At 43.9% G+C, this 10,905-nt stretch overlaps 1 long non-coding RNA gene across 1 annotated transcript; it reads left to right on the forward strand.

Annotated features, from left to right (window-relative positions):
* The first annotated feature begins 14 nt into the window (after window positions 1-14).
* Window positions 15-10,283, forward strand: LOC111724435. The gene is made up of 2 exons (XR_002772735.1): window positions 15-298; window positions 9,060-10,283. It is a non-coding gene; the product is annotated as an uncharacterized LOC111724435 (long non-coding RNA).
* Window positions 10,284-10,905: the final 622 nt, after the last annotated feature.

Raw genomic sequence — 10,905 nt, forward strand, 5'->3', positions numbered from 1 at the left:
ACCTGGAGTCACCTAGGAGAGGAAATTCCTCAAGGGTGAGGACGGGATGTTGGAGTCTTTGTCGCAGTCAAGCCCTAAGCGTTTGGCTTGATTCGAATCTGTGCCGCTTGCTGTATCTCCTGGGCTCCGACACGAACCCTCTCCTCCTAGGATCTTTGAGGTTCTGCAGAGGTATTGGATAGGGCCGCAAAAGTGAGGCTAGAATTGGAATTGAATTGAAATGCCTTAGCTTTTGATGTTCCTGTTGTTTGAGTTGATGCAACTGCTTTCTGTCTCTGGATCTCAGCTTCTCCATCTAGTAAGTGAGAAAGTTGGGCTGTACCAGCGAATCTCTCTCTCTCTCTCTCTCTCTCTCTCTTTTTTTTTTTTCAGGCGTAGACTCCTTTAAGAATATGGTGAGAACTATAGACCCTGTAGCCAGAGAAATGCATATCAAATTTTGCAAAAAGATTTAGGCAGTTAATCTAAGTAAGTGATTTTTAGGGATCTTTTTATTTTTATGATCCCGAAGGTTGCTCAAATGGCAGGCAGGAAATGGTGATCTGTGCAACAGTCTCCACCACCTCCATCACCAGGATTGATTCTGTAGATGTAGTTGTGCCCTTTCCTCTCCTGCCACTCCCTTGCTCCACGTCTACACTGCTCAAAGCTTCGTGGGAGAAGATGGCTTTCCTCAATAGAAGTGGCTGGCATTGCTTCTGGCCCAGCCCTAGAGTGAGGATTTTTCCTTGAACCAAAACTGTACCCTCCCTCCCCCATTCCCCATACCTTAGGTATAGCCAACTAACTAGATCGTCTGTTGAAGATTATTTATATAACTGAACCACAGCCAGGCCTTGGAATGCCTGGCCCTTGTCTGGAAGTGAAGTCTACAATTTATTACATATGGTTGTTAAATAGTCAGCCCTGGGTAGAACATTTTAAATTTCTCTTTGTTCATTCCAGAGGCTCAATAACTGACAGTAGTGGAACAAAAAAACAAAACCATTAAGCGCCCTCTACTGAGCAGCGGTTATGTACATATTCTTGCATTTAATGCTTCTGTGATTTTACCCATTGTACAGATGAGGATGACTGGAGCTCAGGAAGATTAGATACCTTGTTCTAGCTCTCCTTGTCTTGTGTCACAGGAGCTATAAATCAGAACTTTAGCTGTCTCAAAAGCCTGTTCATCCATGGCTGCCCTTCTCCACATCATTTGGGAAAGACAACTTTAAGACAGCAAAAAATACGATTTTTTCAGACCTTGACAAGTGAACTGCATCAAAACTAAATAGTATTTTTAAGCTGTCATTTCAAAATATAGCTTCAGATAAAATCTCATACATGCTAGAGGGCAAGGGTTATGTCTGAATCACTGTTGAATTCCCAGAGTATAACATAATTCCTGGGGGTTAGGAGATGCTCAATACAATTTTGGTGAATTCTAACTTTACCTGATGTCCACCTGTTACAACATTAAATACTATACTAACACCTACTTAATTGAAATATTTGACATTTTTGTAAGCACATCTCCATTGTAAAGTTATGATGGAGCATGTGACTCAAGGAATACTTAGAAGATAAGAATGTCTTGGGAATACTGAAGTCTCTTAATTCATGCACCTGATGTGGCCTGAAGGTTTAAGTCAGTGGTTCTCAACTTTCCTAATGTAGCAGCCCTTTAATACAGTTCCTGTGGGTCATGACCCACAGGTTGAGAATCACTGATTTAAGTAAGTCATTATACATAGGACTGGCTCACTGTGTGGTATGTCATGACTTAGAATGAGATAGAGAAGTGGCAAAACATGTGATCTGAGTGAACAAAAGCCAGACCTGGCTCAGTGCCCATAGCATGGTGGTTACAGCACCAGCCCCATACACTGAAGTTGGCAGGTTCGAACCCAGCCTGGGCCAGCTAAAATCAACAATGACAACTGCAACAATAACAACAACTAAAATAGCTGGGCATTGTGGCGGGTGCCTGTAGTCCCAGCTACTTGGGAGGCTAAGGCAAGAGAATTGCTTGAGCCCAAGAGTTTGAGGTTGCTATGACCTGTGACGCCATAGCAGTCTACTGAGAGTGACAAAATGAGACTCTGTCTCAAAAAAAAAAAAAAAAAAGCCAGACCTGTCTCTCATTCCAGCAACACAGGGTCATTTTAGCCATGGGGGGTGCTGTGGTGGGGGGACCCTGAACTTGTGTGTGGAAATTATCTTGGTATTAACTTAATGCATATAACTTAAAGCCATTTAATTTAAAAAGCTATGGTGGGTGAAAAATTCCTCTGACAGTGCTTCCTTCTTGTTACAGGTGTCTTATAAGTAATTGAATAGAGACTCAATTCCATCTTTTTCCTTTTTTTTTTTTTTTTTTGGAGACAGAGTCTTAAGCTGTTGGCCTGGGTAGAGTGCCATGGCATCACAGCTCATAGCAACCTCAAACTCTTGGGCTTAAGCAATTCTCTGACCTTATCCTCCTGAGTAGCTGGGACTATAGGCGCCTGCCACAGTGCCCAGCTATTTTTTGGTTGTAGCTGTCATTGTTGTTTGGCAGAGCCCAGGCTGGATTAGAATCCACCAGCTCTGGTGTATGTGTCTGGTGCTCTAGCTGCTTGAGCTACAGGCACCGAGCCTTAATTTCATCATTTATGCTGCAGAAGTGATCAATTTATATAGGAAGATAATTTTTTATTTTAAAAAATAGCTTTGAAGAAGACATATTCAAATTCTTAAATTTATTTCCCTACCAATGTGGCTGCCATCCTACCAGCTGGTAATCTAAAAAAGTATTCTTATCCTTTTCTTTATCTCCACATTTTTTATTGAATCTAAGCTGTGTATTTTCCCACACTTTAGCACCCTTAAAATCTGTAAGTCTTGGAATTGACAGTGAGTCCTGGTATACTGTAATAAGTAGTATTTTTTTCTTTCTTAATTGTACCTACAATAAATGGTGATGAGTCTTTAGAGTTGATGAAAATACAGTATGTACCCAGTATGTCCCACAAGAGTTGAGGCACATAGCGGTACTCAGTAATTATTTATCAGAGGAAGGCATTGAGTGTTCACCCTGTAACAGAAACTACATAAGTATTTTTAATCCCCACAATCATCCTGTTACGAAATACTTCCTGTTACCAAGGCATCGTGGTAGTGAGAATTAAATGTGTGTTGATCATTTTGGAAGACTGGTGGTATGAACAGAGCTGCTTCTGGTGGCTCAGCTCTGCTGTGGGACCTTAGTATGTCAGGTTGTCTCTTGTGTCCTCAGTTTCCACTCTTTCTTTTAGTGAACACCAGCTGCTTGCCTGGGGCTGTGCAGAAGCTCTTTAATCTAGTTGGAGAGCCCCCAAATTAGTAGAAACACAGGATGCTGTGTGGGTACCCAGGAAGGTTGTCTAGCCACTTCTGGAAGTGCAGGGCAGCATCTGGGAAAAGTTTCTGGGGCGGTTGGAAAAGTCAAGTTTGACTTGACAGTGGGAGGGGTTAGAATGAGCCTGGAGAGGGAGGCCAGGCTAGCTCAGGGAGAGAGTTCTGTTAAAGAGCTTGGATTTTGGCTTGGTGCCTGTAGCTTAGTGGCTAGGATGCCAGCCACATACACTGGAGCTGGTAGGTTCAAATCCAGCCCAGGCCTGCCAAACAACAATGAAAACTATAACCAAAAGATAGCCAGGCGTTGTGGCGGGCGCCTGTAGTCCCAGCTACTTGGGAGGCTGAGGCAAGAGAATCGCTTAAGCCCAAGTTTGAGGTTGCTGTGAGCTGTGACACCACAGCACTCTACTGATTTTTGTCCAGAAGGTCATAAGTGATTTTTCAACAAACTGGTGATATCTCAGCAGTTTATATCATTCTAGCAGCCTCTTAAAATGTAGCTGGGGGGAGGGGAGGGCGTGTAAAAGTTATTAAACACTTGGCATTAGCTTGGGGCAGGCCAGAACTGAAATCCCAGCTAAGGACAGTGAGGAGACTGAGCAGGGATGTCTGGCCTGAGTGAAGTCAGTAAATGGCCCATTCACCAAGGAAGGAAATCTGGAAAGAACAGGTTTGGGGAGTGGGGAGAGTTTGCTTTTGGTCATATGGAGTTTGAGGTGCTGATGAAAGGAATCAGGTCAAGAAGGATCTTAAAGCCCATGACAAGGAGTTTATCCAAAGGTTTCTCCTAAGAATGATGGGAGTTAGGGAAAAGAAAAGAAATGACTGCATTTATTTTAGAATGATGATTCTGGTCTCGGCGTGGCCTGGGACAGTGATCTAGGCCTAAGGTGGCAGTGATCTAAAGAAAGGTAGCCACAAGTATTTAGAATAAGTTCCAGATCAAAAAGTTGTATAAACAAGGCTTTGGCAGGAGATTGAATGTAAACACTGAGGAAAGTCAACAATGGTATTTTGCTTTCTGGTTTGAGCATCTGAAAGGATGTTATTGCCTAAGTGAATTCTACTGGATCCAGTTGACAGCAAACAGAAAGAACAACATATAAATGGAAGATAGTAACAACTGATGCTAGCTCTGGGTATGTGTCAGAAAACTCAATTTCATTCTCATGACAATCCTGTAAAAATCACCGTTTTCTTCATTTTTCCACATTAGGAAACCAAAGTAAAGAGAAATAACTCATCTGAGGTCGAATAGCTAGTAAGTGGTGGAGCTAGAATTTGAACCTAGGCTGCCTCGCTAGAGTCTCTGCCTCCCTCATGCTGAGATCACTCTAAATGAAAAGCTCAGTTGGGACTTAGTGCTTGAGAGATCTGCTGGGCAGCTGCATGGAGGTGTCCAGGGGGAAGGAAGATACATGGATCTGAAGCTCATGTGGAAGATTGTGGAGTCTGCATATAGGTGGCCTTACTGGAGAGAGTTAAATAATAGGAGGAAAGAGGCCAGGGGAACCCTGGAAGGCAAACATGATCATTCACTTGTAAGGAGGATGTTTTCCCTTCTTTGAATTGGCATCTGGCTTATAGATCATCAGTTAATTATTGAGTCCATCCCCCTAAATTAAAAAAAAACAAAATTTTTTTAGAGATGGTCTCGCTGTGTTGCCCAGGCTAGCCTTGAACTTCTGGGTACAAGCAATCCTCCCACCTCAGCTTACCAGGCTGCTGGAATTACAGGTGTAAGCCCCACACCTGGCCCATTCCTGCCTCATTTAATCAACCCTGGGTACCTGACAAAGTAGATCCCTAGGACGCACCCTGGATGGTGGTGATCCTTAACCCTCCCCACTCTCTTCTACCATGAGCTTCTACTTGATGTCCAGTTGGCTTCACAAGGCATCTGTTTCTTGGCCAGTCTCATCTCAAGGCCACTCCCTGTCTGTAGTACGCAAGTAACACTTCACTTAGGACTTCTTCAGGTGCCTTTTAAGTTATTTTTTAGCCTTTGTCCCTATATCTCTTACATCTCCAGCTAGATTCTAAATTTCTGAAGGACGAAAAGCATCTATTACATTTTCTTTTGCTTCCCCACCACCCCTAGCCCTTGTTCCCCTGTGTGAGTTAGATGCCCCCACACTCTGTCCCCAGCACTTCACACATAGCACATCAGAGCAGGGGCTGCATTTTGTTCACTGATCCTAGCACAGGGCTACCATAGCCTGTGATTGAGTGACTGAGCCAGTCAGTCCACCAATGGGTCACTCAATCATCTCAGCAAATAATTCTATTTGCCTGCTGGGTTTTTTGAGCCGTGACTAGGGACTGTGGACACCTTTGATGAGTGATTTGAGCATCAAGGTCTTTCACAGTAGTCTCATTTTGGAGGCAGTGAGGGAGAAAGCTAGGGAAGTGGGAATTAGCTGCCCTTTCTTGTCATTCTCTTCATAGCCTATTATTTTGGGAGCTGCCTTCCTGAAATGTTGGTAACAGAAAGGGAGTGAAGAAAGACTCTGTAACGTCTTGATGAGCGACCTGACCATGTGCCTCTGTGCAGGTTCCCCTCAAGTCTGTAGCAGCTGCTCGGTGCCTGTGGCTCAAGTAGCTAAGGCGCCAGCCATATACACCTAAGCTGGCAGGTTCGAATTCAGCCTGGCCCGCCAAACAATGACGGCTGCAACCAAAAAATAGCCGGGCGTTGTGGTGGGTGCCTGTGGTCCCAGCTACTTGGGAGGCAGAGGCAGGAGACTTGCTTGAGCCCAGGAGTTGGAGGTTGCTGTGAGCTGTGATGCAACAGCACTCTACCCAGGGGGACAGCTTGAACCTCAGGACTCAGGTTAATCCTCCCACCTCCAGGAGGGGATGGGGGCGAGAGGCTCTTGGTCTTTCTAGTATCTACTCATTACCAGCAGAGGGAGCCTGAGGATCGCAGGGCCTCTTTCCTTAAATGTGCTAAAGCCTTTGTGGTCTTTCAGACTTGAAGACCCAAGGGTTGTGAACTGCTTGCTTTCTTGCTCAAATTGTCGTTCTTTTGAACTTTGCAATTTGAACTATATGGTAACACTAAGGAAATGTTAAGGCTAAAAATAGAATCAAGTATAGCTACAAAAGAAAAGAATCTTTAGAAAGTAGTGAAAGTGGCCAGGGCCCAGTAGCTCACGCCTATAGGCCTATAATCCTAGCACTCTGGGAGGCTGAGGTGGGTGGATTGCCTGAGTTCACAAGTTTGAGACCAGCCTGAGCAAGAGCAAGACCTCACCTCTAAAACCAACCAGGTGTTGTGGTGGGCACCTGTAATCTCAGCTACTCAGGAGGTTGAGGCAAGAGAATCGCTTGAGCCCAAGAGTTTGAGGTTGCAGTGAGTTATGATGCCATGGCACTCAACCCCAGGGCAACTGAGTGAGACTGTCTCAAAAAAAAAAAAAAAAAAAAGACAAAAAAATTAGAGTGGCTTCTGGGGTGATGGTAATACTGTTTCTTGATGTTCATTATGGCTATAACATAGTATGTGTGCATTTTTCTGTATGTATATTTAAATTTCAATTAAAAGCTTTAAAAACTTAAAAGACAAAAATAAACCTCTATGTGGCAGTGCCCGTAGCTCAGTGGGTAGGGCGCTGGCCACATACACCAAGGCTGGTAGGTTTGAACCCAGCTCGGGCCAGCTAAAATCAATAATGACAACTGCAACAACAACAAAAAATAGCTGGGTGTTGTGGCAGGCGCCTGTAGTCCCAGCTCCTTGGGAGGCTGAGGCGAGAGAATCACTTAAGCCCAAGAGGTGGAGGTTGCTGTGAGCTGTGATGCTGCAGCACTCTACCGAGGGCGACATAATGAGACTCTGTCACAAAACAAACAAAAATCTCTGTGTATGCCACAAAACATGAGATTAGGATGTTATTTTTTTTCCCTTACAATTCCTAACCTTAACTGAGTCATTCCCTTGAGAAAGCCACAAACCCCAGGTAAAGAACTTTCATACTACAGCAGCAGTATAGGAAGAATGAGCAAAGAACATGAATAGATGGTTCACAGAAAAAGAAAGACAGATGACTCCTAACCTTATGAAAAAATGTTCAACTCCAACCTTCAAAGGATAATTGCTTGTTAAAAGTGCACCGAGATACCATTTTGAACCTATCAGATTGGCAGAAATTCCAGAGTTTAATAGCACATTCTGTGGATGGGGGAGGAGGCAGCAGGCTGAAGGGATTGTGAAATGAGCTTCCCTGTTGATTCAGTAATACAGAATTATAAGCCTAGGAATCTACCCTGTAGATGATATTTGTAGTTACATATAGCAGTTTATGCAGAAGATGATCCATGCAACATTGGTTGCAATAGCACAAAATTCCACCTGTAGAGGACTGGGCAAAAAAACTGGTACATACACAGCATGACACATTATGTAACTGGAAAAGAGTTTGAGGAAGTACCTGTGGCTCAGTAAGTAGGGCGCCGGCCCCATATACTGAGGGTGGCGGGTTCAAACCCAGCCCCGGCCAAACTGCAACAGAAAAATAGCCAGGCGTTGAGGCAGGCAACTCTAGTCCCAGCTACTTGGGAGGCTGAGGCAGGAGAATCACCTAAGCCCAAGGAGTTGGAGGTTGCTGTGAGCTGTGACGCCACGGCACTCTATCGAGGGTTAATAAAGTGAAGCTCTGTCTGAAAAAAAAAAAGTCTGAGGAAGCTCTGGCTGCACTGAGGAAAGATCTATAGGGTATATTACATAACAAGTGAAGAAAGCAAGATATGCAGCTAGGAATATGTATTTGTTTTGCTTATGTGTGCGTAAAGAAACACTAACAAGAGAAGACAAGAAACCTAGAAAAGTGTTTTTCAGAAAAATAGTGGGCAGGAAGGAGGGGCCGGGCTTCTTAATTTGTATCATGTGTTCTGATTTTCGAATCATACCAACGTATTACCTGTGCAAAACAAAAAAACCTAAAGAGCCCCTGCCCTAAAGCATTTAAGGCATTCATAAATTGAGTTAAGCCTTTAAGCATTCATAAGTTACGCCATCTGCCCAACTGCAGAATCCCTGGGTTTGGATTTGGGGGTTGATTTATCTGTGTCTTGGTGAGAGTCTTCAGCATATTCTACATTTGAACTATTGGATCAGAGTTTTCTGGCTCAGCCTAGGAAAGAATTCTTGCCTTGCCCTATTTGTATTCTAAACAAGTCTTCCCCCTCAATTGTTAACACTCGACTATCATTTTTCAAATGTTATTTGATAGTATTTCTTCTCTCCTTATACATTCATGAGCATCTAATTCTGCCAGAGGGTGAAAGAAAAGGTTTCACCATAGAAGTGTCCCCAGAACCCATTAGATAGGAGGTCTGACTCTGCGTCCTGTTCTTTGCCTGTCTCTATATCCCTTCTTTCCTTCTTCCTCTTCTAAGACCAGCCCCTATCACACTGGTTCTCATCTCCACTACCTTATCAGGAAACTCACAGTGTGTTCTGAACATCAGATATACATTGTATCTTCTCCCATATTTAAAAAAAGAAAACAAACAAAAACAAAAACTGGAAACCCAAGCAAAGCCCCTTCTACCCAGATTTCCCCTAAAGCTCCTTTTTCTCTTTTCTCTCTGTTAGAGCCACAGTCAGTGTGTCTATAGGGTGTTCCAGAAGTCTCCATACATAGAAAAATTAACAGACTTGTATTTTATATTTTTAATACTTTTTATACTTTCAGATACCCTAAAAGAATGCCACTGTCAAAAGAAGAGCGTACTGAAATAATCCTCATGGCTGGATCAGGCAGCTGTCGCAAGGTTGCAATGGACTTTAACAGGAAACATGGCAAACACATCACACATGACACTGTGGCCAAACTCATTGAGAAGTTCAAGAAAACTGGAAGTGTCGCGGATCAACAGAGAAGTGGACGTCCACGGACATCCACTGACAAAGACACAGCTGTCCAGGTCCTGGCAGCATTTGCAAGGAGTCCGCAAAAAAGCATTCGCCAGTTATCTGCAGAAACCGGTGTCAGCAGGTCGAGTATCCAGCGCATTATGAAAAACGAAAAACAGCATCTGTACAAGATGCAAATGTTACGCCATCTTAGTGAAGATGGCCCAGATAAGAGGCTTGAATTTTATGAATGGGCTCTAAACAAACCAGACAAAGATGTAAACGTCACAGCTGAGATCCTCTTTACTGAGGAAGCCAATTTTTAGGCCAGCAGAGAAGTCAGTCCCCAAACCTGCATTACTGGAATAATAGCAACCCAAACTGGATGAGTCCATCAAAAATGCGAGGTGCTACAAAAGTGATGGTGTGAGGCAGGATATGGGGCAACAGAACTGTTGGACCTGTTTCCTTTGACACACATCTTACTGCCGACCTTTCCTTAAACATGCCCCAGGACAACATACTGCTGTCTCCCTTAAATGAAGATGGAGAGTGTCCGTCTTATTTGCAGCACAATAGGGCACCACCTCATTATGATACCCCGTGTCAGTGCACTGCAGTGGTGGGATCAGCAGGTTCCACTGTCATGGACAGGTCGCCGCAGCCCCGTGGAGTAACCACTTAACAGTGTGATTTTCAAGGAAAAGATTAGAAACATGGATCATGTGAACAAGGAATGCATTCGAAATGCAGATGCTTGCCTAACAACAGATAGTCTTGGAACGTGTTCGCCATGAGTGGGAGAGAAGATTGCATGTGTTTGCAAAAAGAATGGCCAACACGGAGAGAATATTTTGTAAATACAGCAGAACCTCCATAGTTGAACACCTCCCTAGATTGACCCCGTCCTTAAGGTGACCTAATTTTCATAGATGGGACATGCACCACATGTACGTATCAAGATGTTGACCAGTTTGTTGCAGTCCCTTTGGTGGTCAACTACCAGAGGCTCTACAGTATTTTGTAATGAGTATTTTGTAAATAAAGGCACATTTAGCTACAATTTCCTGTTTTCCCTATGTAAGATGACTTTTATCCTGGTTTTTCTCCTGTACTTCTTTCCCTCTCTCCCTCTCTCTTCAGCCTCTTGCAGCCAGATTCCCATTCCACTGAAACATATCTTACCAAGGTCGTGAATAATCTTTGCTGAATCCAGTGGCCCCATCTCATTCTTACATCTCTTGAGTTCTGAGCACTGCCTGGCACAGAACACAGCCTCCTCCTTCCCTGACTCTCCTCCTGGCCTTCGCAGCCACTGATGTGGGGAATGTTGTTCTCTAGGACTCTCCTTGTCTTTTTCTGAGAACGCTTCCCTCACCCATCTGCTGATCCTCAGGGGCCATACTTTGGCTCTTTTCTCATCTCACACTCACTTCCTGGATGATCCTGGTCAAAAGAATATAGAAAGCAATCCTGACTTGCTCTGATTTGGCTTCCGTGGCAGGGTCACATTCCTACTGAGTTGCAAAAACAATGCACCTTCCCTCTCTCTTTCCGCCAGTCACGTTTTCCTCTCAAACTTCCATTCTCCCAAGTGTGGAGGGTGTTTCTGTCTCTTCTGGTTTCCATCACTCAGTTTTACGTACATGCTCAGTATATCAGGGTGTCTCCTCCTCTGTCCACTT

This window comes from Otolemur garnettii, unplaced genomic scaffold (assembly GCF_000181295.1).
Source record: "Otolemur garnettii isolate 467f Iridium unplaced genomic scaffold, OtoGar3 scaffold00023, whole genome shotgun sequence".
Lineage (NCBI taxonomy): Eukaryota > Metazoa > Chordata > Mammalia > Primates > Galagidae > Otolemur > Otolemur garnettii.